This window comes from Lethenteron reissneri, chromosome 15, assembly GCF_015708825.2.
Source record: "Lethenteron reissneri isolate LAM-NWPU_2019-01 chromosome 15, ASM1570882v1, whole genome shotgun sequence".
Lineage (NCBI taxonomy): Eukaryota > Metazoa > Chordata > Hyperoartia > Petromyzontiformes > Petromyzontidae > Lethenteron > Lethenteron reissneri.
Window position 1 is genome coordinate 11,055,721 of NC_083793.1, and position 27,764 is coordinate 11,083,484.

Below are 27,764 nucleotides of genomic sequence, written 5' to 3' on the forward strand. Positions count from 1 at the left end.
TAAATCCTTTATATAAAGTTCACTTGCTTGCTTGCTTATGACCGTGCAAATCTTTCGGTCGTTTTTTAACCCACTTCCCGTGATCCATTCGAGTTGACATTTTGCACACAGACTCGTTGTGCGTGACAATTTATTTTCGTGAAAAATTTTTTCAAAAATTTTCCACTTTTTAGGAAAAAATGTTCTTGTTATTTTTGCAATCGCAAACAAAATGGTTTGCGTTTTGACCGGTCGGTAACACGATTGCGTTTTGTTGTTAGTTATATGAGGTATGGTTAGCTCTTGTTGTGGTGTGCGGGGGATTAGCTCAGATGGTAGAGCGCTCGCTTAGCATGCGAGAGGTAACGGTATCGATGCCCGTATCCTCCAAAGGCTAATATTTTTAAATCCTTCATTAAATCCTTTATATTAAGTTCACTTGCTTGCTTACGACCGTGCAAATCTTTCGGTCGTTTTTTAACCCACTTCCCGTGATCCAATCGAGCTGACATTTTGCAAACAGACTCGTTGTGTGTGACAATTAATTTTCGTGAAAAAAATCCAAAATTTTACACTGTTTAGGGGAAAAAAATATTTAATTACCAATTGCTTAATCGTGGCAGACAATCATCTGACCCATAGGTGGCAGCCATCTCAAGCCAGAGGACGAGATTACTCTAGCCGCCCGTTTCATGATGACGCAAATGTTGACTAACCACATGGCATGAAATCCCTGCCCCCACGCTGTACAATGGAGACTATTTAATTAAATCCTTTATATTAAGTTCACTTGCTTGCTTGCTTATGACCGTGCAAATCTTTTGGGTCGTTTTTTACCCACTTCCCGTGATCCAATCGAGTTGACATTTTGCACACAGACTCGTTGTGCGTGACAATTTATTTTCGTGAAAATTTTTTTCCAAAATTTTCCACTTTTTAGGAAAAAATGTTCTTGTTATTTTTGCAATCGCAAACAAAATGGTTTGCGTTTTGACCGGTCGGTAACACGATTGCGTTTTGTTGTTAGTTATATGAGGTATGGTTAGCTCTTGTTGTGGTGTGCGGGGGATTAGCTCAGATGGTAGAGCGCTCGCTTAGCATGCGAGAGGTAACGGGATCGATGCCCGTATCCTCCAAAGGCTAATATTTTTAAATCCTTCATTAAATCCTTTATATTAAGTTCACTTGCTTGCTTGCTTGCTTACGACCGTGCAAATCTTTCGGTCGTTTTTTAACCCACTTCCCGTGATCCAATCGAGCTGACATTTTGCAAACAGACTCGTTGTGCGTGACAATTAATTTTCGTGAAAAAAATCCAAAATTTTACACTGTTTAGGGGAAAAAAATATTTAATTACCAATTGCTTAATCGTGGCAGACAATGATCTGACCCATAGGTGGCAGCCATCTCAAGCCAGAGGACGAGATTACTCTAGCCGCCCGTTTCATGATGACGCAAATGTTGACTAACCACATGGCATGAAATCCCTGCCCCCACGCTGTACAATGGAGACTATTTATTTAAATCCTTTATATTAAGTTCACTTGCTTGCTTGCTTACGACCGTTCAAATCTTTCTGTCGTTTTTTAACCCACTTCCCGTGATACAATCGAGCTGACATTTTGCACACAGACTCGTTGTGCGTGACAATTTATTTTCGTGAAAAAATTTTTCCAAAATTTTACACTTTTTAGGAAAAAATGTTTTTCTTATTTTTGCAATCGCAAACAAAATGGTTTGCGTTTTGACCGGTCGGTAACACGATTGCGTTATGTTGTTAGTTATATGAGGTATGGTTAGCTCTTGTTGTAGTGTGCGGGGGATTAGCTCAGATGGTAGAGCGCTCGCTTAGCATGCGAGAGGTAACGGGATCGATGTCCGTATCCTCCAAAGGCCAATATTTTAAAATCCTTCATTAAATCCTTTATATTAAGTTCACTTGCTTGCTTGCGTGCTTGCTTGCTTACGACCGTGCAAATCTTTCGGTCGTTTTTTAACACACTCTCCATGATCCAATCGAGCTGACATTTTGCACACAGACTCGTTGTGCGTGACAATTAATTTTCGTGAAAAAAATCCAAAATTTTACACTGTTTAGGGGGGAAAAATTTTTTAATTACCAATTGCTTAATGGTGGCAGGCAATCATCTGACCCATAGGTGGCAGCCATCTCAAGCCAGAGGACGAGAGGACTCTCGCCGCCCGTTTCATGATGACGCAAATGTTGACTAACCACATGGCATGAAATCCCTGCCCCCACGCTGTACAATGGAGACTATTTATTTAAATCCTTTATATAAAGTTCACTTGCTTGCTTGCTTATGACCGTGCAAATCTTTCGGTCGTTTTTTACCCACTTCCCGTGATCCAATCGAGTTGACATTTTGCACACAGACTCGTTGTGCGTGACAATTTATTTTCGTGAAAAATTTTTTCAAAAATTTTCCACTTTTTAGCAAAAAATGTTCTTGTTATTTTTGCAATCGCAAACAAAATGGTTTGCGTTTTGACCGGTCGGTAACACGATTGCGTTTTGTTGTTAGTTATATGAGGTATGGTTAGCTCTTGTTGTGGTGTGCGGGGGATTAGCTCAGATGGTAGAGCGCTCGCTTAGCATGCGAGAGGTAACGGGATCGATGCCCGTATCCTCCAAAGGCTAATATTTTTAAATCCTTCATTAAATCCTTTATATTAAGTTCACTTGCTTGCTTACGACCGTGCAAATCTTTCGGTCGTTTTTTAACCCACTTCCCGTGATCCAATCGAGCTGACATTTTGCAAACAGACTCGTTGTGCGTGACAATTAATTTTCGTGAAAAAAATCCAAAATTTTACACTGTTTAGGGGAAAAAATTTTTTAATTACCAATTGCTTAATCGTGGCAGACAATCATCTGACCCATAGGTGGCAGCCATCTCAAGCCAGAGGACGAGATTACTCTAGCCGCCCGTTTCATGATGACGCAAATGTTGACTAACCACATGGCTTGAAATCCCTGCCCCCACGCTGTACAATGGAGACTATTTATTTAAATCCTTTATATTAAGTTCACTTGCTTGCTTGCTTACGACCATGCAAATCTTTCGGTCGTTTTTTAACCCACTTCCCGTGATCCAATCGAGCTGACATTTTGCACACAGACTCGTTGTGCGTGACAATTTATTTTCGTGAAAAAATTTTTCCAAAATTTTACACTTTTTAGGAAAAAATGTTCTTGTTATTTTTGCAATCGCAAACAAAATGGTTTGCGTTTTGACCGGTCGGTAACACGATTGCGTTTTGTTGTTAGTTATATGAGGTATGGTTAGCTCTTGTTGTGGTGTGCGGGGGATTAGCTCAGATGGTAGAGCGCTCGCTTAGCATGCGAGAGGTAACGGGATCGATGCCCGTATCCTCCAAAGGCTAATATTTTTAAATCCTTCATTAAATCCTTTATATTAAGTTCACTTGCTTGCTTACGACCGTGCAAATCTTTCGGTCGTTTTTTAACCCACTTCCCGTGATCCAATCGAGCTGACATTTGGCAAACAGACTCGTTGTGCGTGACAATTAATTTTCGTGAAAAAAATCCAAAATTTTACACTGTTTAGGGGAAAAAAATATTTAATTACCAATTGCTTAATCGTGGCAGACAATCATCTGACCCATAGGTGGCAGCCATCTCAAGCCAGAGGACGAGATTACTCTAGCCGCCCGTTTCATGATGACGCAAATGTTGACTAACCACATGGCTTGAAATCCCTGCCCCCACGCTGTACAATGGAGACTATTTATTTAAATCCTTTATATTAAGTTCACTTGCTTGCTTGCTTACGACCATGCAAATCTTTCGGTCGTTTTTTAACCCACTTCCCGTGATCCAATCGAGCTGACATTTTGCACACAGACTCGTTGTGCGTGACAATTTATTTTCGTGAAAAAATTTTTCCAAAATTTTACACTTTTTAGGAAAAAATGTTTTTCTTATTTTTGCAATCGCAAACAAAATGGTTTGCGTTTTGACCGGTCGGTAACACGATTGCGTTATGTTGTTAGTTATATGAGGTATGGTTAGCTCTTGTTGTAGTGTGCGGGGGATTAGCTCAGATGGTAGAGCGCTCGCTTAGCATGCGAGAGGTAACGGGATCGATGCCCGTATCCTCCAAAGGCCAATATTTTAAAATCCTTCATTAAATCCTTTATATTAAGTTCGCTTGCTTGCGTGCTTGCTTGCTTACGACCGTGCAAATCTTTCGGTCGTTTTTTAACACACTTCCCGTGATCCAATCGAGCTGACATTTTGCACACAGACTCGTTGTGCGTGACAATTAATTTTCGTGAAAAAAATCCAAAATTTGACACTGTTTAGGGGAAAAAAAATATATAATTACCAATTGCTTAAAGGTGGCAGGCAATCATCTGACCCATAGGTGGCAGCCATCTCAAGCCAGAGGACGAGAGGACTCTCGCCGCCCGTTTCATGATGACGCAAATGTTGACTAACCACATGGCATGAAATCCCTGCCCCCACGCTGTACAATGGAGACTATTTATTTAAATCCTTTATATAAAGTTCACTTGCTTGCTGGCTTATGACCGTGCCAATCTTTCGGTCGTTTTTTACCCACTTCCCGTGATCCAATCGAGTTGACATTTTGCACACATACTCGTTGTGCGTGACAATTTATTTTCGTGAAAATTTTTTTCCAAAATTTTCCACTTTTTAGGAAAAAATGTTCTTGTTATTTTTTCAATCGCAAACAAAATGGTTTGCGTTTTGACCGGTCGGTAACACGATTGCGTTTTGTTGTTAGTTATATGAGGTATGGTTAGCTCTTGTTGTGGTGTGCGGGGGATTAGCTCAGATGGTAGAGCGCTCGCTTAGCATGCGAGAGGTAACGGGATCGATGCCCGTATCCTCCAAAGGCTAATATTTTTAAATCCTTCATTAAATCCTTTATATTAAGTTCACTTGCTTGCTTGCTTGCTTACGACCGTGCAAATCTTTCGGTCGTTTTTTAACCCACTTCCCGTGATCCAATCGAGCTGACATTTTGCACACAGACTCGTTTTGCGTGACAATTAATTTTTTGAAAAAAATCCAAAATTTGACACTGTTTAGGGAAAATTTTTTTTTAATTACCAATTGCTTAATCGTGCCAGACAATCATCTGACCCATAGGTGGCAGCCATCTCAAGCCAGAGGACGAGATGACTCTAGCCGCCCGTTTCATGATGACGCAAATGTTGACTAACCACATGGCATGAAATCCCTGCCCCCACGCTGTACAATGGAGACTATTTATTTAAATCCTTTATATTAAGTTCACTTGCTTGCTTGCTTACGACCGTGCAAATCTTTCGGTCGTTTTTTAACCCACTTCCCGTGATCCAATCGAGCTGACATTTTGCACACAGACTCGTTGTGCGTGACAATTTATTTTCGTGAAAATTTTTTTCCAAAATTTTACACTTTTTACGAAAAAATGTTTTTCTTATTTTTGCAATCGCAAACAAAATGGTTTGCGTTTTGACCAGTCGGTAACACGATTGCGTTATGTTGTTAGTTATATGAGGTATGGTTAGCTCTTATTGTAGTGTGCGGGGGATTAGCTCAGATGGTAGAGCGCTCGCTTAGATTGCGAGAGGTAACGGGATCGATGCCCGTATCCTCCAAAGGCCAATATTTTAAAATCCTTTATTAAATCCTTTATATTAAGTTCACTTGCTTGCTTGCGTGCTTGCTTGCTTACGACCATGCAAATCTTTCGGTCGTGTTTTAACCCACTTCCCGTGATCCAATCGAGCTGACATTTTGCACACAGACTCGTTGTGCGTGACAATGAATTTTCGTGAAAAATAATTTCCTAAATTTTTACTTTTTAGAAAAAAAAATATGTAATCCTTTATATTAAGTTCACTTGCTTGCTTGCACGCTTACGACCGTGCAAATCTTTTGGTCGTTTTTTAACCCACTTCCCGTAATCCAATCGAGCTGACATTTTGCACACAGACTCGTTGTGCGTGACAATTTGTTTTCGTGAAAACATTTTTCCTAGATTTTTTCCAAAATTTTCCACTTCTTAGGAATTTTTTTGTTGTTGTTATTTTTGCAATCGCAAACAAAATGGTTTGCGTTTTGACCGGTCGGTAACGCGATTGCGTTATGTTGTTAGTTATATGAGGTATGGTTATCTCTTGTTGTAGTGTGCGGGGGATTAGCTCAGATGGTAGAGCGCTCGCTTAGCATGCGAGAGGTAACGGAATCGATGCCCGTATCCTCCAAAGGCCAATATTTTTAAATCTTTTATTAAATCCTTTATATTAAGTTCACTTGCTTGCTTGCGTGCTTTTTTGCTTGCTTACGACCGTGCAAATCTTTCGGTCGTTTTTTAACCCACTTCCCGTGATCCAATCGAGCTGACATTTTGCACACAGACTCGTTGTGCGTGACAATTAATTTTCGTGAAAAAAATCCAAAATTTTGCACTGTTTAGGGAAAAAAAAATATTTAATTACCAATTGCTTAATGGTGGCAGGCAATCATCTGACCCATAGGTGGCAGCCATCTCAAGCCAGAGGACGAGAGGACTCTTGCCGCCCGTTTCATGATGACGCAAATGTTGACTAACCACATGGCATGAAATCCCTGCCCCCACGCTGTACAATGGAGGCTATTTAAATCCTTTATATTAAGTTCACTTGCTTGCTTGCTTACGACCGTGCAAATCTTTCGGTCGTTTTTTAACCCACTTCCCGTGATCCAATCGAGCTGACATTTTGCACACAGACTCGTTGTGCGTGACAATGCATTTTCGTGAAAAAATAATTTCCTAAATTTTTACTTTTTAGGAAAAAAAAATGTAATCCTTTATATTAAGTTCACTTGCTTGCTTGCACGCTTACGACCGTGCAAATCTTTTGGTCGTTTTTTAACCCACTTCCCGTAATCCAATCGAGCTGACATTTTGGACACAGACTCGTTGTGCGTGACAATTTGTTTTTGTGAAAACATTTTTCCAAAATTTTTTCCAAAATTTTCCACTTTTTAGGAAAAAATGTTTTTGTTATTTTTGCAATCGCAAACAAAATGGTTTGCGTTTTGACCGGTCGGTAACACGATTGCGTTATGTTGTTAGTTATATGAGGTATGGTTATCTCTTGTTGTAGTGTGCGGGGGATTAGCTCAGATGGTAGAGTGCTCGCTTAGCATGTGAGAGGTAACGGGATCGATGCCCGTATCCTCCAAAGGCTAATATTTTTAAATCCTTCATTAAATCCTTTATATTAAGTTCACTTGCTTGCTTACGACCGTGCAAATCTTTCGGTCGTTTTTTAACCCACTTCCCGTGATCCAATCGAGCTGACATTTTGCAAACAGACTCGTTGTGCGTGACAATTAATTTTCGTGAAAAAAATCCAAAATTTTACACTGTTTAGGGGGAAAATTTTTTTTAATTACCAATTGCTTAATGGTGGCAGGCAATCATCTGACCCATAGGTGGCAGCCATCTCAAGCCAGAGGACGAGAGGACTCTCGCCGCCCGTTTCATGATGACGCAAATGTTGACTAACCACATGGCATGAAATCCCTGCCCCCACGCTGTACAATGGAGACTATTTATTTAAATCCTTTATATTAAGTTCACTTGCTTGCTTGCTTATGACCGTGCAAATCTTTCGGTCGTTTTTTACCCACTTCCCGTGATCCAATCGAGTTGACATTTTGCACACAGACTCGTTGTGCGTGACAATTTATTTTCGTGAAAATTTTTTTCCAAAATTTTCCACTTTTTAGGAAAAAATGTTCTTGTTATTTTTGCAATCGCAAACAAAATGGTTTGCGTTTTGACCGGTCGGTAACACGATTGCGTTATGTTGTTAGTTATATGAGGTATGGTTAGCTCTTGTTGTGGTGTGCGGGGGATTAGCTCAGATGGTAGAGCGCTCGCTTAGCATGCGAGAGGTAACGGGATCGATGCCCGTATCCTCCAAAGGCTAATATTTTTAAATCCTTCATTAAATCCTTAATATTAAGTTCACTTGCTTGCTTGCTTGCTTACGACCGTGCAAATCGTTCGGTCGTTTTTTAACCCACATCCCGTGATCCAATCGAGCTGACATTTTGCACACAGACTCGTTGTGCGTGACAATGAATTTTCGTGAAAAAAGAATTTCCTAAATTTTTACTTTTTAGGAAAAAAAAATGTAATCCTTTTTATTAAGTTCACTTGCTTGCTTGCGTGCTTGCTTGCTTACGACCGTGCAAATCTTTCGGTCGTGTTTAACCCACTTCCCGTGATCCAATCGAGCTGACATTTTGCACACAGACTCGTTGTGCGTGACAATGAATTTTCGTGAAAAAATAATTTCCTAAATTTTTACTTTTTAGGAAAAAAAAATGTAATCCTTTATATTAAGTTCACTTGCTTGCTTGCACGCTTACGACCGTGCAAATATTTTGGTCGTTTTTTATCCCACTTCCCGTAATCAAATCGAGCTGACATTTTGCACACAGACTCGTTGTGCGTGACAATTTGTTTTCGTGAAAACATTTTTCCAAAATGTTTTTCCAAAATTTTCTACTTTTTAGGAAAAAATGTTTTTGTTATTTTTGCAATCGCAAACAAAATAGTTTGCGTTTTGACCGGTCGGTAACACGATTGCGTTATGTTGTTAGTTATATGAGGTATGGTTATCTCTTGTTGTAGTGTGCGGGGGATTAGCTCAGATGGTAGAGCGCTCGCTTAGCATGCGAGAGGTAACGGAATCGATGCCCTTATCCTCCAAAGGCCAATATTTTTAAATCCTTTACTTTAAGTTCACTTGCTTGCTTGCGTGCTTGCTTGCTTGCTTACGACCGTGCAAATCTTTCGGTCGTTTTTTAACTCACTTCCCGTGATCCAATCGAGCTGACATTTTGCACACAGACTCGTTGTGCGTGACAATTAATTTTAGTGAAAAAAATCCAAAATTTTACACTGTTTAGGGGAAAAAAATATTGAATTACCAATTGCTTAATCGTGGCAGACAATCATCTGACCCATAGGTGGCAGCCATCTCAAGCCAGAGGACGAGATTACTGTAGCCGCCCGTTTCATGATGACGCAACTGTTGACTAACCACATGGCATGAAATCCCTGCCCCCACGCTGTACAATGGAGACTATTTATTTAAATCCTTTATATTAAGTTCTCTTGCTTGCTTGCTTACGACCGTGCACATCTTTCGGTCGTTTTTTAACCCACTTCCCGTGATCCAATCGAGCTGACATTTTGCACACAGACTCGTTGTGCGTGACAATTTATTTTAGTGAAAAATTTTTTCCAAAATTTTACACTTTTTAGGAAAAAATGTTTTTCTTATTTTTGCAATCGCAAACAAAATGGTTTGCGTTTTGACCGGTCGGTAACACGATTGCGTTATGTTGTTAGTTATATGAGGTATGGTTAGCTCTTGTTGTAGTGTGCGGGGGATTAGCTCAGATGGTAGAGTGCTCGCTTAGCATGCGAGAGGTAACGGGATCGATGCCCATATCCTCCAAAGGCCAATATTTTTAAATCCTTCATTAAATCCTTTATATTAAGTTCACTTGCTTGCTTGCGTGCTTGCTTGCTTACGACCGTGCAAATCTTTCGGTCGTTTTTTAACACACTTCCCGTGATCCAATCGAGCTGACATTTTGCACACAGACTCGTTGTGCGTGACAATTAATTTTCGTGAAAAAAATCCAAAATTTTACACTGTTTAGGGGAAAAAAATATTTAATTACCAATTGCTTAATCGTGGCAGACAATCATCTGACCCATAGGTGGCAGCCATCTCAAGCCAGAGGACGAGAGGACTCCCGCCGCCCGTTTCATGATGACGCAAATGTTGACTAACCACATGGCATGAAATCCCTGCCCCCACGCTGTACAATGGAGACTATTTATTTAAATCCTTTATATTAAGTTCACTTGCTTGCTTGCTTATGACCGTGCAAATCTTTCGGTCGTTTTTTACCCACTTCCCGTGATCCAATCGAGTTGACATTTTGCACACAGACTCGTTGTGCGTGACAATTTATTTTCGTGAAAATTTTTTCAAAAATTTTCCACTTTTTAGGAAAAAATGTTCTTGTTATTTTTGCAATCGCAAACAAAATGGTTTGCGTTTTGACCGGTCGGTAACACGATTGCGTTATGTTGTTAGTTATATGAGGTATGGTTAGCTCTTGTTGTGGTGTGCGGGGGATTAGCTCAGATGGTAGAGCGCTCGCTTAGCATGCGAGAGGTAACGGGATCGATGCCCGTATCCTCCAAAGGCTAATATTTTTAAATCCTTCATTAAATCCTTAATATTAAGTTCACTTGCTTGCTTGCTGGCTTACGACCGTGCAAATCTTTCGGTCGTTTTTTAACCCACTTCCTGTGATCCAATCGAGCTGACATTTTGCACACAGACTCGTTGTGTGTGACAATTTATTTTCGTGAAAATTTTTTTACAAAATTTTACACTTTTTAGGAAAAATGTTTTTCTTATTTTTGCAATCGCAAACAAAATGGTTTGCGTTTTGACCGGTCGGTAACACGATTGCGTTATGTTGTTAGTTATATGAGGTATGGTTAGCTCTTGTTGTAGTGTGCGGGGGATTAGCTCAGATGGTAGAGCGCTCGCTTAGCATGCGAGAGGTAACGGGATCGATGCCCGTATCCTCCAAAGACCAATATTTTAAAATCCTTCATTAAATCCTTTATATTAAGTTCACTTGCTTGCTTGCGTGCTTGCTTGCTTACGACCGTGCAAATCTTTCGGTCGTGTTTTAACCCACTTCCCGTGATCCAATCGAGCTGACATTTTGCACACAGACTCGTTGTGCGTGACAATGAATTTTCGTGAAAAAACAATTTCCTAAATTTTTACTTTTTAGGAAAAAAAAATGTAATCCTTTATATTAAGTTAACTTGCTTGCTTGCACGCTTACGACCGTGCAAATCTTTTGGTCGTTTTTTATTCCACTTCCCGTAATCAAATCGAGCTGACATTTTGCACACAGACTCGTTGTGCGTGACAATTTGTTTTCTTGAGAACATTTTTCCAAAATTTTTTCCAAAATTTTCCACTTTTTAGGAAAAAATGTTTTTGTTATTTTTGCAATCGCAAACAAAATGGTTTGCGTTTTGACCGGTCGGTAACACGATTGCGTTATGTTGTTAGTTATATGAGGTATGGTTATCTCTTGTTGTAGTGTGCGGGGGATTAGCTCAGATGGTAGAGCGCTCGCTTAGCATGCGAGAGGTAACGGAATCGATGCCCTTATCCTCCAAAGGCCAATACTTTTAAATCCTTTATTAAATCCTTTACATTAAGTTCACTTGCTTGCTTGCTTGCTTACGACCGTGCAAATCTTTCGGTCGTTTTTAACCCACTTCCCGTGATCCAATCGAGCTGACATTTTGCACAGACTCGTTGTGCGTGACAATTAATTTTCGTGAAAAAAATCCAAAATTTTACACTGTTTAGGGGAAAAATATTTAATTACCAATTGCTTAATCGTGGCAGACAATCATCTGACCCATAGGTGGCAGCCATCTCAAGCCAGAGGACGAAATGACTCTAGCCGCCCGTTTCATGATGACGCAAATGTTGACTAACCACATGGCATGAAATCCCTGCCCCCACGCTGTACAATGGAGACTATTTATTTAAATCCTTTATATTAAGTTCACTTTCTTGCTTGCTTACGACCGTGCAAATCTTTCGGTCGTTTTTTAACCCACTTCCCGTGATCCAATCGAGCTGACATTTTGCACACAGACTCGTTGTGCGTGACAATGAATTTTCGTGAAAAAATAATTTCCTAAATTTTTACTTTTTAGGAAAAAAAATGTAATCCTTTATATTAAGTTCACTTGCTTGCTTGCTTGCACGCTTACGACCGTGCAAATCTTTTGGTCGTTTTTTAACCCACTTTCCGTGATCCAATCGAGCTGACATTTTGCACACAGATTCGTTGTGCGTGACAATTTGTTTTCGTGAAAATTTTTTTCCAAAATTTTCCACTTTTTAGGAAATTTTTTTTTGTTATTTTTGCAATCGCAAACAAAATGGTTTGCGTTTTGACCGGTCGGTAACACGATTGCGTTATGTTGTTAGTTATATGAGGTACTAGCGGAAGTACCCGGCTTTGCCCGGGTGAAAAATATATTTCTTAAAAACCTTACATATATATACACAGATACTAAGGTATTGTCAAAGCCCGGTGGGCTGTTTGTACATTTCTCCACCAACAAATATATAAGAGGCTTTCACAAGTCCAAAAAGTTGTAGAAAGTGTGGGGTAAATAGTTGATGTCAAAATGTTTCCGAAAATTGTGGTCTCCCCCCCCCCTCAAAAAATATCTTTACCCCTCGTAGGTATATATACTAACAACACCTTACATACAACAGAGGAAGTGGTATCTATTGACTCTGTAGTAGTATCTACTGACTGTACCGTAGTATCTACTGAGCCAGTAGTAGCTACTGACTGTGTAGTAGTATTTAGTGACTGTAATAACTACTGACCATAGTAGTATTTACTGGGCCTACAGTAGTATCTACCGACTATATACTCGTAACGACTAACTGTATAGTATCTGCTGACTCTATAGTTGTATCCACTGACTATAGTAGTAACTACAAAATCTATAGCAGTATCTACTCACTCTATAATATTATCTACTGACTCTAGTAGCTACTCACCATAGCAGTATGTACTGACTGTATAGTAGTATATACTGACTGTAGCAGTATTGACTGACTGTAGTGGTATATACTGACTGTTTTAGTATTTACTATAGCGGTATCTACCAACTCGATAGCAGTATCTACTATCACTACAGCAGTGTATACCGACTGAGGTCGTACCTGCTATCACTACAGCAGTGCATACTGCTGTGTTGGTACCTGCTATGATTACAGCAGTGCATATTGTGGTGGAACCTGCTATGATTACAGCAGTGCATACTGCTGTGGTGGTATCTGCTATGATGAGAGGAGTACATATTGTGGTGGTGGTACCTGGTATGATAACAGCAGTGCATATTGACTGTACTCATCATTCACCCTCACCATTCACCACTCACAACTCACCCTCACCACTCATCCTCACCACTCACCACTCCCACTCACTATTCACCATTCACCCTCACAACTCACCACTCACCAACCTCCCTCACCAATCTCCCTCACCACTCACCCTCACCACTCACCCTCACCACTCACCCTCACCACTCACCAATCACCACTCACCCTCACCACTCACTCTCACCACTAACCCTCACCACTAACCCTCACCACTCTCACTCACCACTCTCCCTCACCACTCACCACTCACTCTCACCATTCACCCTCCCCATTCAGCCTCACCACTCACCCTCACCACTCACCCTCACCACTCACCGTCACAACCACCACTCACCCTCACCACTCAACTTCACCCTCACTACTCACCATTCATCCTCACCAATCACCACTGACCAATCACCACTCTCCACTAACCCTCACCACTCAACCTCACCACTCACCCTCAAAACTAACCACTCTCTCACCACTCACCCTCACCACTCAGCACTCACCCTCACCACTCACCCTCACCACTCACCCTCACCACTCACCCCTCACAACAACCACTCACCCTCACCACTCACCCTGACCACTCACCACTCATCCTCACCAATCACACCCTCACCAATCACCACTCACCCGCACTGCTCACCCTCACCACTCACGCTCACCCTCACCACTCACCCCTCACTAATCACCACTCATAACCGCCACTCACCCTCACCACTCACCCTCAACACTCACCCTCACCACTCACCGTCACCACTCACTCTCACTACTCACCACTCATCCTCACCAATCACACCCTCAACAATCACCACTCACCCTCACCACTCACCCTCACCACTCACTCTCACCACTCACCCTCACAACAACCACTCACCCTCACCGCTCAGCACTCACCCTCACTACTCACCCTCACCACTCACCACTAATCCTCACCAATCACACCATCAATCACCACCCACCCTCACCACTTGCCACTCACCCTCATCACTCACCCTCACCACTCACCCTCACATAAACCACTCACCCTCACTACTCATCCTCACCAATCGCACCCTCACCAATCACCACTCACCCTCACTGCTCACCCTCACCGCTTACCACTCAACCTCACCCTCACCACTCACGCTCACCCTCACCACTCACCTCTCACTAATCACCACTCACAACTGCCACTCACCCTCCCCACTCACCCTCACCACTCACCCTCACCAATCACCACTCACCCTCACCACTCACCCTCACCATTCACCCTCACTACTCACCCTCACCATTCACCCTCACCACTTTCCCTCAGCACTCTCCCTCACCACTCATCCTCACCACTCATCAGTCACGCTCACCACTCACCCTCACTACTCACCACTCACCCTCAACACTCACCCTCACCGCTCACCACTCACCCTCAACACTCACCCTCACCGCTCACCACTCACCCTGACCACTCACCACTCATCCTCACCAATCACATCCTCACCAATCACCACTCACCCTCACTGCTCACCCTCACCGCTCACCCTCACCACTCACCCTCACCACTCACGCTCACCCTCACCACTCACCCCTCACTAATCACCACTCACAACCGCCACTCACCCTCACCACCAACCCTCACCACTCACCCTCACCACTCACTAATCACCTCTCACAACCGTCACTCACCCTCACCACTCACTCTTACCACTCACCCTCACCACGCACCCTCACAACAACCACTCACCCTCACAACAACCACTCACCCTCACTACTCACCCTCACCACTCATCCTCCCCAATCACACCCTCACCAATCACCACTCACCCTCACTGCTCACCACTCAACCTCACCACTCACGCTCACCCTCACCACTCACCCCTCACTAATCACCACTAACAACCGCCACTCACCCTCACCACTCACCCTCACCAATCACCACTCACCCTCACCACTTACCACTCACCCTCACCACTCACTACTCACCCTCACCACTCTCCCTCACCACTCTCCCTCACCACTCTCCCTCACCAATCACCACTCACCCTCACCACTTACCACTCACCCTCACCACTCACTACTCTCCCTCACCACTCTCCCTCACCACTCTCCCTCACCAGTCACGCTCACCACTCACCACTCACGCTCACCACTCACCCTCACTACTCACCCTAACCACCCACCACTCACCCTCAACACTCACCCTCACCGCTCACCACTCATCCTCACCACTCACCCTGACCACTCACCCCTCATCCTCACCAATCACACCCTCACCAATCACCACTCACCCTCACTGCTCACCCTCACCGCTCACCCTCACCCTAACCACTCACGCTCACCCTCACCACTCACCCCTCACTAATCACCACTCACAACCGCCACTCATCCTCACAACTCACCCTCACTACTCACCACTCATCCTCACCAATCACACCCTCAACAATCACCACTCACCCTCAACACTCACGCTCAACACTCACCCTCACCACTCATGCTCACCACTAACCCTCACCACTCACCCTCACCACTCACTAATCACCTCTCACAACCGTCACTCACCCTCACCACTCAATCTTACCACTAACCCTCACCACTCACCTTCACAACAACCACTCACCCTCACAACAACCACTCACCCTCACTACTCACCCTCACCACTCATCCTCACCAATCACACCCTAACCAATCACCACTCACCCTCACTGCTCACCACTCAACCTCACCCTCACCACTAACGCTCACCCTCACCACTCACCCCTCACTAATCACCACTAACAACCGCCACTCACCCTCCCCACTCACCCTCACCAATCACCACTCACCCTCACCACTCAACCTCACCCTCACCCTCACCACTCACCCTCACCACTCACCCTCACCACTCACACTCACTCTCACCACTCACTCTCTCTCTCACCACTCACTCTCTCCCTCAACACTCACTCTCTCCCTCACCACTCACTCTCTCCCTCACCACTCACTCTCTCCCTCACCACTCACTCTCTCCTTCACCACTCTCACCACTCTCACCACTCTCTCCCTCACCACTCTCTCCCTCACCACTCTCTCCCTCACCACTCTCACCACTCTCACCACTCTCTCCCTCACCACTCTCTCCCTCACCACTCTCACCACTCTCACCACTCTCTCCCTCACCACTCTCTCCCTCACCACCACTCTCCCTCACCACTCTCTCTCCCTCACCACTCTCCCCCTCACCACTCTCCCCCCTCACCACTCTCCCCCTCACCACTCTCCCCCTCACCACTCTCATCACTCTCCCCCTCACCACTCTCCCCCTCACCACTCGCCTCCCCCTCACCACTCTCTCCCTCACCATTCTCTCCCTCGCCACTCTCCCCCTCACCACCACTCTCCCTCACCACTCTCTCCCTCACCACTCTCTCCCTCACCACTCTCCCCCTCACCACTATCCCCCTCACCACTCTCCCCCTCACCACTCTCCCCCTCACCACTCTCCCCCTCACCACTCTCTCCCTCACCACTCTCACCACTCTCACCACTCTCTCCCTCACCACTCTCTCCCTCACCACTCTCCCCCTCACCACCACTCTCCCTCACCACTCTCATCCCTCACCACTCTCTCCCTCACCACCACTCTCCCTCACCACTCTCTCCCTCACTACTCTCCCCCTCACCACTCTCACCCTCACCACTCTCCCCCTCACCACTCTCCCCCTCACCACTCTCCCTCACCACTCTCCCCCTCACCACTCTCCCCCTCACCACTCTCCCCTCACCACTCTCTCCCTCACCACTCTCTCCCTCACCACTCTCTCCCTCACCACCACTCTCCCTCACCACTATCTCCCTCACCACTCTCTCCCTCACCCCCCCTCTCCCTCACCACTCTCTCCCTCACCACTCTCCCCCTCACCACTCTCCCCCTCACCACTCTCCCCCTCACCACTCTCACCACTCTCACCACTCTCTCCCTCACCACTCTCTCCCTCACCACTCTCCCCCTCACCACCACTCTCCCTCACCACTCTCTCCCTCACCATGACTCTCCCTCACCACTCTCTCCCTCACCACTCTCTCCCTCACCACCACTCTCCCTCACCACTCTCTCCCTCACCACTCTCTCCCTCACCACTCTCCCCCTCACCACTCTCCCCCTCACCACTCTCACCACTCTCACCACTCTCTCCCTCACCACTCTCTCCCTCACCACTCTCCCCCTCACCACCACTCTCCCTCACCACTCTCTCCCTCACCACTCTCTCCCTCACCACCACTCTCCCTCACCACTCTCTCCCTCACCACTCTCCTCCCCCTCACCACTCTCCCCCTCACCACTCTCCCCTCACCACTCTCCCCCTCACCACTCTCCCCCTCACCACTCTCCCCTCACCACTCTCCCTCACCACTCTCTCCCTCACCACTCTCTCCCTCCTCACCACTCCTCCCTCACCACCTCTCTCCCTCACCACTCTCGTCCCTCACCACCTCTCCCTCACCACCACTCTCCCTCACCACTCTCTCCCCTCACCACTCTCCCCCTCACCACTCTCCCCCTCACCACTCTCCCCCTCACCACTCTCCCCCTCACCACTCTCTCCCTCACCACTCTCACCACTCTCACCACTCTCCTCCCTCACCACTCTCTCCCTCACCACCACTCTCCCTCACCACTCTCTCCCTCACCACTCTCCCCCTCACCACTCTCCCCCTCACCACTCTCCCCCTCACCACTATCCCCCTCACCACTCTCATCACTCTCCCCCTCACCACTCTCACACCTCACCACTCTCCCCTCACCACTCTCTCCCTCACCATTCTCTCCCTCGCCACTTTCCCCCCTCACCACCACTCTCCCTCACCACTCTCTCCCTCACCACTCTCTCCCTCACTACTCTCCCCCTCACCACTCTCCTCCCCTCACCACTCTCCCCCTCACCACTCTCCCCCTCACCACTCTCCCCCTCACCACTCTCTCCCTCACCACTCTCACCACTCTCACCACTCTCTCCCTCACCACTCTCTCCCTCACCACTCTCCCCCTCACCACCACTCTCCCTCACCACTCTCTCCCTCACCACTCTCTCCCTCACCACCACTCTCCCTCACCACTCTCTCCCTCACCACTCTCCCCCCCTCACCACTCTCCCCCTCCCCACTCTCCCCCTCACCACTCTCCCCCTCACCACTCTCCCCCTCACCATTCTCCCCCTCACCACTCTCCCCCTCACCACTCTCTCCCTCACCACTCTCTCCCTCACCACTTCTCTCCCTCACCACCACTCTCCCTCACCACTCTCTCCCTCACCACTCTCTCCCTCACCACCACTCTCCTCACCACTCTCTCCCTCACCACTCTCCCCCTCACCACTCTCCCCCTCACCACTCTCCCCCTCACCACTCTCACCACTCTCACCACTCTCTCCCTCACCACTCTCTCCCTCGCCACTCTCCCCCTCACCACCACTCTCCCTCACCACTCTCTCCCTCACCACCACTCTCCCTCACCACTCTCTCCCTCACCACTCTCTCCCTCACCACCACTCTCCCTCACCACTCTCTCCCTCACCACTCTCTCCCTCACCACTCTCCCCCCTCACCACTCTCCCCCTCACCACTCTCACCACTCTCACCACTCTCTCTCCCTCACCACTCTCTCCCTCACCACTCTCCCCCCTCACCACCACTCTCCCTCACCACTCTCTCTCCCTCACCACTCTCTCCCTCACCACCACTCTCCCTCACCACTCTCTCCCTCACACACTCTCCCCCTCACCACTCTCCCCCTCACCACTCTCTCCCCCTCACCACTCTCCCCCTCACCACTCTCCCCCCTCACCACTCTCCCCCTCACCACTCTCTCCCTGACCACTCTCTCCCTCACCACTCTCTCCCTCACCACCACTCTCCCTCACCACTCTCTCCCTCACCACTCTCTCCCTCACCCACCACTCTCCCTCACCACTCTCTCCCTCACCACTCTCCCCCTCACCACTCTCCCCCTCACCACTCTCCCCCTCACCACTCTCCCCCTCACCACTCGCTCCCTCACCACTCTCACCACTCTCACCACTCTCTCCCTCACCACTCTCTCCCTCACCACTTTCCCCCCTCACCACCACTCTCCCTCACCACTCTCTCCCTCACCACTCTCCTCCCTCACCACCACTCTCCCTCACCACTCTCCCCCTCACCACTCTCCCCCTCACCACTCTCCCCCTCACCACTCTCCCCCTCACCACTCTCCCCCTCCCCACCTCCCCTCACCACTCTCCCTCTCACCACTCTCCCCCCTCAACCACTCTCCTCCCCCTCACCACTCTCCCCCTCACCACTCTCTCCCTCACCACTCTCACCACTCTCACCCACTCTCTCCCTCACCACTATCTCCCTCAACCACTTTCCCCCTCACCACCACTCTCCCTCACCACTCTCTCCCTCACCACTCTCTCCCTCATCACCACTCTCCTTCACCCACTCTCTCCCTCAACCACTCTCCCCCTCACCACTCTCCCCCTCACCACTTACCCCCCCCTCACCACTCTCCCCCTCACCACTCTCCTCCCCCTCACCACCTCTCTCCCTCACCACTCTGTCCCTCCCACTCTCTCCCTCACCACCACTCTCCCTTTACCACTCTCTCCCTCACCACTCTCTCCCTCACCACCACTCTCCCTCACCACTCTCCCCCCTCACCACTCTCCCCCTCACCACTCTCCCCCTCACCACTCTACACCACTTCTCACCACTCTCCTCTCCCTCACCACTCTCTCCCTCACCACTCTCCCCCTCACCACCACTCTCCCTCACCACTCTCTCCCTCACCACTCTCTCCCTCCCCACCACTCTCCCTCACCACTCTCTCCCTCACCACTCTCCCCCTCACCCCTCTCCCCCTCCACACTCTCCCCCTCACCACTCTCCCCCCTCACCACTCTCCCCCTCACCACTCTCTCCCTCACCACTCTCTCCCTCACCACTCTCTCCCTCACCACCACTCTCCCTCACCACTCTCTCCCTCACCACTCTCTCCCTCACCACCACTCTCCCTCACCACTCTCTCCCTCACCACTCTCCCCCTCACCACTCTCCCCCTCACCACTCTCCCCCTCACCACTCTCCCCCTCACCACTCTCTCCCTCACCACTCTCACCACTCTCACCACTCTCTCCCTCACCACTCTCTCCCTCACCACTCTCCCCCTCACCACCACTCTCCCTCACCACTCTCTCCCTCACCACTCTCTCCCTCACCACCACTCTCCCGCACCACTCTCCCCCTCACCACTCTCCCCCTCACCACTCTCCCCCTCACCACTCTCCCCCTCACCACTCTCCCCCTCACCACTCTCCCCCTCACCACTCTCCCCCTCACCACTCTCTCCCTCACCACTCTCCCCCTCACCACTCTCTCCCTCACCACTCTCTCCCTCACCACTCTCTCCCTCACCACCACTCTCCCTCACCACTCTCTCCCTCACCACTCTCCCCCTCACCACTCTCCCCCTCACCACTCTCCCCCTCACCACTCTCCCCCTCACCACTCTCCCCCTCACCACTCTCCCCCTCACCACTCTCTCCCTCACCACTCTCCCCCTCACCACTCTCTCCCTCACCACTCTCTCCCTCACCACTCTCTCCCTCACCACTCTCCCCCTCACCACTCTCTCCCTCACCACATGTTAAAGGCGCTCCTAAAGGAATCTACAACCTTCGATGATTCCTTTGCACGATTCAAAGAATCGATTCCTGGCGCATAGGAGGTTTCCATTTTTAATTACAGAGTTTTATTTTCATTGTTATGTTATGTTTTAAAGTTTTCAGGAGTTTTTAATTATATTTTAGCCCCAGTCAACGTCGGATATTTCCCATTCGTAGCAGTTTATATCAACTCTATAACCAACTTTATTAAACGGAAATAAGGCGATTCTAAATGAATCTACAACCTTCGATTCCTTTTCGCGATTCAGAGAATCGATTCTTGGCGCGGTCGGGTTTATAATTTTAATTACACAGTTGTATTTTCATTGGTATGTTAAAATAATACTGTCTAATCGCTATAATTTTATTATCTACCGACCCTATAATAGTAATTGCACACATTGGGGTGGAAGGGGAGTGAAGAGGACGTGAAACTTTGATGAATTTACCTCAGAATCGCGTGTTAATGCGTGCGCATATTTGTAACGAGAATTAAAAATGGCGTCCACCCCGCAGCGAAGTTGTTGCTACCCGTTGCCAGGGGCAACCGCCGTGGTCCGCGCCGACCGGCAATATTAAATAACTAAATAATTAATTGTGTAACTAAATAAAGAGCAATCGCACTAAATCGATAATCGGTCCAATTTAAAATTTAGAGACGAAAAATCGGAAATGCCTAAGTTTACCGCGGGCCGGGGGCGTGCCCACCTGCAAAATTTAATCTCGGCGAACCCCACGGTCCGATAGCTAAATCCCCCGGAAGGGAGCGTACGCAGACGGACAAACAGACAGACAGACAGACAAAAAATGAATTATATAGGTTAGATGGTTAGCTCTTGTTGTAGTGTGCGGGGGATTAGGTCAGATGGTAGAGCGCTCGCTTAGCATGCGAGAGGTAACGGGATCGATGCCCGTATCCTCTAAAGGCCAATATTTTTAAATCCTTTATTAAATCCTTTATATTAAGTTCACTTGCTTGCTTGCGTGCTTGCTTGCTTGCTTACGACCGTGCAAATCTTTCGGTCGTTTTTTAACCCACTTCCCGTGATCCAATCGAGCTGACATTTTGCACACAGACTCGTTGTGCGTGACAATGAATTTTCGTGAAAAAATAATTTCCTAAATTTTTACTTTTTAGGAAAAAAAAATGTAATCCTTTATATTAAGTTCACTTGCTTGCTTGCTTGCACGCTTACGACCGTGCAAATCTTTTGGTCGTTTTTTAACCCACTTCCCGTGATCCAATCGAGCTGACATTTTGCACACAGACTCTTTGTGCGTGACAATTTGTTTTCGTGAAAAAAATTATCCTAAATTTTTTCCAAAATTTTCCACTTTTTAGGAAAAAATGTTTTTGTTATTTTTTAAATCGCAAACAAAATGGTTTGCGTTTTGACCGGTCGGTAACACGATTGCGTTATGTTGTTAGTTATATGAGGTATGGTTAGCTCTTGTTGTAGTGTGCGGGGGATTAGCTCAGATGGTAGAGCGCTCGCTTAGCATGCGAGAGGTAACGGGATCGATGCCCGTATCCTCCAAAGGCCAATATTTTAAAATCCTTTATTAAATCCTTAATATTAAGTTCACTTGCTTGCTTGCGTGCTTGCTTGCTTGCTTACGACCGTGCAAATCTTTCGGTCGTTTTTTAACCCACTTCCCGTTATCCAATCGAGCTGACATTTTGCACACAGACTCGTTGTGCGTGACAATTTATTTTCGTGAAATTTTTTTTCCAAATTTTCTACTTTTTAGGAAAAATGTTTTTCTTATTTTTGCAATCGCAAACAAAATGGTTTGCGTTTTGACCGGTCGGTAACACGATTGCGTTATGTTGTTAGTTATATGAGGTATGGTTAAATCTTGTTGTAGTGTGCGGGGGATTAGCTCAGATGGTAGAGCGCTCGCTTAGCATGCGAGAGGTAACGGGATCGATGCCCGTATCCTCCAAAGGCTAATATTTTTAAATCCTTCATTAAATCCTTTATATTAAGTTCACTTGCTTGCTTGCTTACGACCGTGCAAATCTTTCGGTCGTTTTTTAACCCACTTCCCGTGATCCAATCGAGCTGACATTTTGCACACAGACTCGTTGTGCGTGACAATTATTTTTTGTGAAAAAAATCCAAAATTTTACACTGTTTAGGGAAAAAAAATATTTAATTACCAATTGCTTAATGGTGGCAGGCAATCATCTGACCCATAGGTGGCAGCCATCTCAAGCCAGAGGACGAGAGGACTCTCACCGCCCGTTTCATGATGACGCAAATGTTGACTAACCACATGGCATGAAATCCCTGCCCCCACGCTGTACAATGGAGACTATTTATTTAAATCCTTTATATTAAGTTCACTTGCTTGCTTGCTTACGACCGTGCAAATCTTTCGGTCGTTTTTTAACCCACTTCCCGTGATCCAATCGAGCTGACATTTTGCACACAGACTCGTTGTGCGTGACAATTTATTTTCGTGAAAATTTTTTTCCAAAATTTTCCACTTTTTAGGAAAAAATGTTTTTGTTATTTTTGCAATCGCAAACAAAATGGTTTGCGTTTTGACCGGTCGGTAACACGATTGCGTTATGTTGTTAGTTATATGAGGTATGGTTAGCTCTTGTTGTAGTGTGCGGGGGATTAGCTCAGATGGTAGAGCGCTCGCTTAGCATGCGAGAGGTAACGGGATCGATGCCCGTATCCTCCAAAGGGCAATGTTTTAAAATCCTTTATTAAATCCTTTATATTAAGTTCACTTGCTTGCTTGCGTGCTTGCTTGCTTACGACCGTGCAAATCTTTCGGTCGTTTTTTAACCCACTTCCCGTGATCCAATCGAGCTGACATTTTGCACACAGACTCGTTGTTCGTGACAATTAATTTTCGTGAAAAAAATCCAAAATTTTACACTGTTTAGGGAATTTTTTTTTTTATTACCAATTGCTTAATGGTGGCAGGCAATCATCTGACCCATAGGTGGCAGCCATCTCAAGCCAGAGGACGAGAGGACTCTCGCCGCCCGTTTCATGATGACGCAAATGTTGACTAACCACATGGCATGAAATCCCTGCCCCCACGCTGTACAATGGAGACTATTTATTTAAATCCTTTATATTAAGTTCACTTGCTTGCTTGCTTACGACCGTGCAAATCTTTCGGTCGTTTTTTAACCCATTTCCCGTGATCCAATCGAGCTGACATTTTGCACACAGACTCGTTGTGCGTGACAATTTATTTTCGTGAAAAATTTTTTCCAAAATTTTCCACTTTTTAGGAAATTTTTTTTTGTTATTTTTGCAATCGCAAACAAAATGGTTTGCGTTTTGACCGGTCGGTAACACGATTGCGTTATGTTGTTAGTTATATGAGGTATGGTTAGCTCTTGTTGTGGTGTGCGGGGGATTAGCTCAGATGGTAGAGCGCTCGCTTAGCTTGCGAGAGGTAACGGGATCGATGCCCGTATCCTCCAAAGGCTAATATTTTTAAATCCTTCATTAAATCCTTTATATTAAGTTCACTTGCTTGCTTGCTTACGACCGTGCAAATCTTTTGGTCGTTTTTTAAACCCACTTCCCGTTATCCAATCGAGCTGACATTTTGCACACAGACTCGTTGTGCGTGACAATTTATTTTCGTGAAAATTTTTTTCCAAATTTTCTACTTTTTAGGAAAAATGTTTTTCTTATTTTTGCAATCGCAAACAAAATGGTTTGCGTTTTGACCGGTCGGTAACACGATTGCGTTATGTTGTTAGTTATATGAGGTATGGTTAAATCTTGTTGTAGTGTGCGGGGGATTAGCTCAGATGGTAGAGCGCTCGCTTAGCATGCGAGAGGTAACGGGATCGATGCCCGTATCCTCCAAAGGCTAATATTTTTAAATCCTTCATTAAATCCTTTATATTAAGTTCACTTGCTTGCTTGCTTACGACCGTGCAAATCTTTCGGTCGTTTTTTAACCCACTTCCCGTGATCCAATCGAGCTGACATTTTGCACACAGACTCGTTGTGCGTGACAATTATTTTTGTGAAAAAAAATCCAAAATTTTACACTGTTTAGGGAATTTTTTTTTTATTACCAATTGCTTAATGGTGGCAGGCAATCATCTGACCCATAGGTGGCAGCCATCTCAAGCCAGAGGACGAGAGGACTCTCGCCGCCCGTTTCATGATGACGCAAATGTTGACTAACCACATGGCATGAAATCCCTGCCCCCACGCTGTACAATGGAGACTATTTATTTAAATCCTTTATATTAAGTTCACTTGCTTGCTTGCTTACGACCGTGCAAATCTTTCGGTCGTTTTTTAACCCATTTCCCGTGATCCAATCGAGCTGACATTTTGCACACAGACTCGTTGTGCGTGACAATTTATTTTCGTGAAAATTTTTTTCCAAAATTTTCCACTTTTTAGGAAATTTTTTTTGTTATTTTTGCAATCGCAAACAAAATGGTTTGCGTTTTGACCGGTCGGTAACACGATTGCGTTATGTTGTTAGTTATATGAGGTATGGTTAGCTCTTGTTGTGGTGTGCGGGGGATTAGCTCAGATGGTAGAGCGCTCGCTTAGCATGCGAGAGGTAACGGGATCGATGCCCGTATCCTCCAAAGGCTAATATTTTTAAATCCTTCATTAAATCCTTTATATTAAGTTCACTTGCTTGCTTGCTTACGACCGTGCAAATCTTTTGGTCGTTTTTTAACCCACTTCCCGTTATCCAATCGAGCTGACATTTTGCACACAGACTCGTTGTGCGTGACAATTTATTTTCGTGAAAATTTTTTTCCAAATTTTCTACTTTTTAGGAAAAATGTTTTTCTTATTTTTGCAATCGCAAACAAAATGGTTTGCGTTTTGACCGGTCGGTAACACGATTGCGTTATGTTGTTAGTTATATGAGGTATGGTTAAATCTTGTTGTAGTGTGCGGGGGATTAGCTCAGATGGTAGAGCGCTCGCTTAGCATGCGAGAGGTAACGGGATCGATGCCCGTATCCTCCAAAGGCTATTATTTTTAAATCCTTCATTAAATCCTTTATATTAAGTTCACTTGCTTGCTTGCTTACGACCGTGCAAATCTTTCGGTCGTTTTTTAACCCACTTCCCGTGATCCAATCGAGCTGACATTTTGCACACAGACTCGTTGTGCGTGACAATTATTTTTTGTGAAAAAAATCCAAAATTTTACACTGTTTAGGGAAAAAAAATATTTAATTACCAATTGCTTAATGGTGGCAGGCAATCATCTGACCCATAAGTGGCAGCCATCTCAAGCCAGAGGACGAGAGGACTCTCGCCGCCCGTTTCATGATGACGCAAATGTTGACTAACCACATGGCATGAAATCCCTGCCCCCACGCTGTACAATGGAGACTATTTATTTAAATCCTTTATATTAAGTTCACTTGCTTGCTTGCTTACGACCGTGCAAATCTTTCGGTCGTTTTTTAACCCACTTCCCGTTATCCAATCGAGCTGACATTTTGCACACAGACTCGTTGTGCGTGACAATTTATTTTCGTGAAAATTTTTTCCAAAATTTTCCACTTTTTAGGAAAAAATGTTTTTGTTATTTTTGCAATCGCAAACAAAATGGTTTGCGTTTTGACCGGTCGGTAACACGATTGCGTTATGTTGTTAGTTATATGAGGTATGGTTAAATCTTGTTGTAGTGTGCGGGGGATTAGCTCAGATGGTAGAGCGCTCGCTTAGCATGCGAGAGGTAACGGGATCGATGCCCGTATCCTCCAAAGGCTAATATTTTTAAATCCTTCATTAAATCCTTTATATTAAGTTCACTTGCTTGCTTGCTTACGACCGTGCAAATCTTTCGGTCGTTTTTTAACCCACTTCCCGTGATCCAATCGAGCTGACATTTTGCACACAGACTCGTTGTGCGTGACAATTATTTTTTGTGAAAAAAATCCAAAATTTTACACTGTTTAGGGAATTTTTTTTTTTTATTACCAATTGCTTAATGGTGGCAGGCAATCATCTGACCCATAGGTGGCAGCCATCTCAAGCCAGAGGACGAGAGGACTCTCGCCGCCCGTTTCATGATGACGCAAATGTTGACTAACCACATGGCATGAAATCCCTGCCCCCACGCTGTACAATGGAGACTATTTATTTAAATCCTTTATATTAAGTTCACTTGCTTGCTTGCTTACGACCGTGCAAATCTTTCGGTCGTTTTTTAACCCATTTCCCGTGATCCAATCGAGCTGACATTTTGCACACAGACTCGTTGTGCGTGACAATTTATTTTCGTGAAAATTTTTTTCCAAAATTTTCCACTTTTTAGGAAATTTTTTTTTGTTATTTTTGCAATCGCAAACAAAATGGTTTGCGTTTTGACCGGTCGGTAACACGATTGCGTTATGTTGTTAGTTATATGAGGTATGGTTAGCTCTTGTTGTGGTGTGCGGGGGATTAGCTCAGATGGTAGAGCGCTCGCTTAGCTTGCGAGAGGTAACGGGATCGATGCCCGTATCCTCCAAAGGCTAATATTTTTAAATCCTTCATTAAATCCTTTATATTAAGTTCACTTGCTTGCTTGCTTACGACCGTGCAAATCTTTTGGTCGTTTTTTAACCCACTTCCCGTTATCCAATCGAGCTGACATTTTGCACACAGACTCGTTGTGCGTGACAATTTATTTTCGTGAAAATTTTTTTTCCAAATTTTCTACTTTTTAGGAAAAATGTTTTTCTTATTTTTGCAATCGCAAACAAAATGGTTTGCGTTTTGACCGGTCGGTAACACGATTGCGTTATGTTGTTAGTTATATGAGGTATGGTTAAATCTTGTTGTAGTGTGTGGGGGATTAGCTCAGATGGTAGAGCGCTCGCTTAGCATGCGAGAGGTAACGGGATCGATGCCCGTATCCTCCAAAGGCTAATATTTTTAAATCCTTCATTAAATCCTTTATATTAAGTTCACTTGCTTGCTTGCTTACGACCGTGCAAATCTTTCGGTCGTTTTTTAACCCACTTCCCGTGATCCAATCGAGCTGACATTTTGCACACAGACTCGTTGTGCGTGACAATTATTTTTTGTGAAAA

The 27,764-nt window shown here is 45.5% G+C and overlaps 16 non-coding genes across 16 annotated transcripts; all 16 read left to right on the forward strand.

Annotated features, from left to right (window-relative positions):
* Positions 1 to 1,042: 1,042 nt before the first annotated feature.
* TRNAA-AGC (transfer RNA alanine (anticodon AGC)) lies at positions 1,043 to 1,115 on the forward strand. The gene has a single exon. It is a non-coding gene; the product is annotated as a tRNA-Ala (tRNA).
* A 1,443-nt stretch (positions 1,116 to 2,558) lies between these two features.
* Positions 2,559 to 2,631, forward strand: TRNAA-AGC (transfer RNA alanine (anticodon AGC)). The gene has a single exon. It is a non-coding gene; the product is annotated as a tRNA-Ala (tRNA).
* Positions 2,632 to 3,304: 673 nt separating this feature from the next.
* On the forward strand, positions 3,305 to 3,377 carry TRNAA-AGC (transfer RNA alanine (anticodon AGC)). The gene has a single exon. It is a non-coding gene; the product is annotated as a tRNA-Ala (tRNA).
* A 673-nt stretch (positions 3,378 to 4,050) lies between these two features.
* On the forward strand, positions 4,051 to 4,123 carry TRNAA-AGC (transfer RNA alanine (anticodon AGC)). The gene has a single exon. It is a non-coding gene; the product is annotated as a tRNA-Ala (tRNA).
* A 685-nt stretch (positions 4,124 to 4,808) lies between these two features.
* TRNAA-AGC (transfer RNA alanine (anticodon AGC)) lies at positions 4,809 to 4,881 on the forward strand. Its single transcript has one exon. It is a non-coding gene; the product is annotated as a tRNA-Ala (tRNA).
* A 2,998-nt stretch (positions 4,882 to 7,879) lies between these two features.
* Positions 7,880 to 7,952, forward strand: TRNAA-AGC (transfer RNA alanine (anticodon AGC)). Its single transcript has one exon. It is a non-coding gene; the product is annotated as a tRNA-Ala (tRNA).
* Positions 7,953 to 10,188: 2,236 nt separating this feature from the next.
* TRNAA-AGC (transfer RNA alanine (anticodon AGC)) lies at positions 10,189 to 10,261 on the forward strand. The gene has a single exon. It is a non-coding gene; the product is annotated as a tRNA-Ala (tRNA).
* A 325-nt stretch (positions 10,262 to 10,586) lies between these two features.
* TRNAA-AGC (transfer RNA alanine (anticodon AGC)) lies at positions 10,587 to 10,659 on the forward strand. The gene has a single exon. It is a non-coding gene; the product is annotated as a tRNA-Ala (tRNA).
* Positions 10,660 to 22,176: 11,517 nt separating this feature from the next.
* TRNAA-AGC (transfer RNA alanine (anticodon AGC)) lies at positions 22,177 to 22,249 on the forward strand. The gene has a single exon. It is a non-coding gene; the product is annotated as a tRNA-Ala (tRNA).
* A 336-nt stretch (positions 22,250 to 22,585) lies between these two features.
* On the forward strand, positions 22,586 to 22,658 carry TRNAA-AGC (transfer RNA alanine (anticodon AGC)). The gene has a single exon. It is a non-coding gene; the product is annotated as a tRNA-Ala (tRNA).
* A 677-nt stretch (positions 22,659 to 23,335) lies between these two features.
* On the forward strand, positions 23,336 to 23,408 carry TRNAA-AGC (transfer RNA alanine (anticodon AGC)). The gene has a single exon. It is a non-coding gene; the product is annotated as a tRNA-Ala (tRNA).
* A 1,081-nt stretch (positions 23,409 to 24,489) lies between these two features.
* Positions 24,490 to 24,562, forward strand: TRNAA-AGC (transfer RNA alanine (anticodon AGC)). Its single transcript has one exon. It is a non-coding gene; the product is annotated as a tRNA-Ala (tRNA).
* A 673-nt stretch (positions 24,563 to 25,235) lies between these two features.
* Positions 25,236 to 25,308, forward strand: TRNAA-AGC (transfer RNA alanine (anticodon AGC)). The gene has a single exon. It is a non-coding gene; the product is annotated as a tRNA-Ala (tRNA).
* A 320-nt stretch (positions 25,309 to 25,628) lies between these two features.
* TRNAA-AGC (transfer RNA alanine (anticodon AGC)) lies at positions 25,629 to 25,701 on the forward strand. Its single transcript has one exon. It is a non-coding gene; the product is annotated as a tRNA-Ala (tRNA).
* A 676-nt stretch (positions 25,702 to 26,377) lies between these two features.
* On the forward strand, positions 26,378 to 26,450 carry TRNAA-AGC (transfer RNA alanine (anticodon AGC)). Its single transcript has one exon. It is a non-coding gene; the product is annotated as a tRNA-Ala (tRNA).
* A 1,070-nt stretch (positions 26,451 to 27,520) lies between these two features.
* Positions 27,521 to 27,593, forward strand: TRNAA-AGC (transfer RNA alanine (anticodon AGC)). The gene has a single exon. It is a non-coding gene; the product is annotated as a tRNA-Ala (tRNA).
* The last annotated feature ends 171 nt before the right edge of the window (positions 27,594 to 27,764 follow it).